Source organism: Schistocerca piceifrons, unplaced genomic scaffold (genome assembly GCF_021461385.2).
Source record: "Schistocerca piceifrons isolate TAMUIC-IGC-003096 unplaced genomic scaffold, iqSchPice1.1 HiC_scaffold_1218, whole genome shotgun sequence".
In the NCBI taxonomy this organism is placed as follows: domain Eukaryota; kingdom Metazoa; phylum Arthropoda; class Insecta; order Orthoptera; family Acrididae; genus Schistocerca; species Schistocerca piceifrons.
Window position 1 is genome coordinate 15,001 of NW_025727035.1, and position 2,500 is coordinate 17,500.

Consider the following 2,500-nt stretch of genomic DNA (forward strand, 5'->3'; position numbering starts at 1 on the left):
TACGTTGTGGTGCGGCCTGTGTCAACTGTCCGCTGATGTCGTACGCGTGAACCACAATCTGTACTGCACATTCGTCCTTATGTACTGAATGATACATCGTGGCACATGTGTGACCGCACAACGACTGCGCCCAAAAACGGCGGACCATACAGTGCAAATATTGTGCACGCAGCTACGTGTCGTCTCCCTATGAGAGCTGGATTGCAGTGTGGTACGCCATAGAGACGTGTGGGAGGAACGGACGCCGTGGATGGCGATCAGCATGAGCTGTCTGTTGATGTATTCGGACCTAGTCGTCTCTCCTCACACACCGTGATGGCATGGTGCACCGCGTTCCATATCTGCGACATGCTACAGAGGCCGGTTGACAGTCGTTCGAGCAATGGACATCGCATACGTACGGGGGCCACCTTCCACGTATTGTCTAGGCGTGCACATTTTGTTGCGTGTATGTGGGCAGACGTAGTGTGGCGTGACACCTGACACAGGCATGCAATAATCGTTGAAGTTGCAAATGGCGATGGACGCCTGCGTTTTCTGGTGAAGTTACGCAAATGAACAAATGGTAACCTGTTGTGGTGCGGTTGTTCTCGCTAGGGGTGAATCGGTGATGGCGACGATAGGTTGAGGTACTAACCGGTTGTTCCAGCGATACCCACCATGCCGACGAAACTGAACGGCATCTGGGTGTGAAGCGATACGCGGCGGTGGCTGGGTGGGACCGTCCCCGGCCGGTGAGGGGGCGCCTCCCGGCGTGCTGGCCGCGCGGTGCGTGGGCGCACGCGCTACAGCCGGCTGGTGGGGGCGGCCAGTGGCAGGCGCGCCGGCCGACGGACGCGGCAGGCGTCGCAGCTGCGCGCCGGCGCACCCTGCGCGCGGCGCCGTGCGGCCAAAGTAGGTCCTCGCGGGCCCGGTGCGAAGCGCGGTGGACATCTTCAGTGTGCTGGTCCGATTGAGGACTGTGTGCGTTGAGGATGCGCCGCCGCCCGGCGCTCGGCGCCGCGACGCCGTCTGCTGCTCGGTCGCCCCAGCGGTTCTCGCTGGTGGTTTGTATCGCAGCTGTGCGGATGTGTTGGCGCGTGCGCTGTGCTGGGAGAGTTCGCTTCGGCACCCAAGTGGGGCTTTTGTCCTTCTGTGGCGCTGGCGTTGGAGCTGCCGGTCACCGTAGGTGGCGCGTGTTGTCTCCCGCCGGCAATGCCACGACAGCACGCTCCCGGGCCTCTGTCGGCAGCGGCAAGCTCAGTTGGGAGCACGGGTGGTCGCACCGAAAGCGTCTACTCGCCTAACTCCGGGCGATTGCGCCTCTCTCGAACCCGACCAAGTACTTGGGACGGCGCTGCGCGCCGCCGGGACCTGAGAGGGTTTCGAGGTGTATTGTGCAGGGGAGCTCAGCCTCCTCCTGTTTGCAGAATGATTGAGCGGACGCTTGCGTGTTCGCGCGGGCCCCCGGGACACACTCCCGGGCGGCCGGCTGCTCAGCTCTAGTTGACGCAGCTCCCTGGTTGATCCTGCCAGTAGTCATATGCTTGTCTCAAAGATTAAGCCATGCATGTCTCAGTACAAGCCGCATTAAGGTGAAACCGCGAATGGCTCATTAAATCAGTTATGGTTCCTTAGATCGTACCCACGTTACTTGGATAACTGTGGTAATTCTAGAGCTAATACATGCAAACAGAGTCCCGACCAGAGATGGAAGGGACGCTTTTATTAGATCAAAACCAATCGGTCGGCTCGTCCGGTCCGTTTGCCTTGGTGACTCTGAATAACTTTGGGCTGATCGCACGGTCCTCGTACCGGCGACGCATCTTTCAAATGTCTGCCTTATCAACTGTCGATGGTAGGTTCTGCGCCTACCATGGTTGTAACGGGTAACGGGGAATCAGGGTTCGATTCCGGAGAGGGAGCCTGAGAAACGGCTACCACATCCAAGGAAGGCAGCAGGCGCGCAAATTACCCACTCCCGGCACGGGGAGGTAGTGACGAAAAATAACGATACGGGACTCATCCGAGGCCCCGTAATCGGAATGAGTACACTTTAAATCCTTTAACGAGTATCTATTGGAGGGCAAGTCTGGTGCCAGCAGCCGCGGTAATTCCAGCTCCAATAGCGTATATTAAAGTTGTTGCGGTTAAAAAGCTCGTAGTTGGATTTGTGTCCCACGCTGTTGGTTCACCGCCCGTCGGTGTTTAACTGGCATGTATCGTGGGACGTCCTGCCGGTGGGGCGAGCTGAAGGCGTGCGACCGCCTCGTGCGTGCTCGTGCGTCCCGAGGCGGACCCCGTTGAAATCCTACCAGGGTGCTCTTTATTGAGTGTCTCGGTGGGCCGGCACGTTTACTTTGAACAAATTAGAGTGCTTAAAGCAGGCAAGCCCGCCTGAATACTGTGTGCATGGAATAATGGAATAGGACCTCGGTTCTATTTTGTTGGTTTTCGGAACCCGAGGTAATGATTAATAGGGACAGGCGGGGGCATTCGTATTGCGACGTTAGAGGTGAAA

The 2,500-nt window shown here is 57.9% G+C and overlaps 1 non-coding gene across 1 annotated transcript in view; it reads left to right on the plus strand.

Moving 5' to 3' along the window:
• Positions 1-1,495: 1,495 nt before the first annotated feature.
• Positions 1,496-2,500, plus strand: part of LOC124729675 — a 1,909-nt gene continuing 904 nt past the window's right edge. Inside the window, exon 1 of the ribosomal RNA XR_007007747.1 lies at positions 1,496-2,500. This exon is cut by the window's right edge and continues 904 nt beyond it. This is a non-coding gene — a ribosomal RNA (small subunit ribosomal RNA).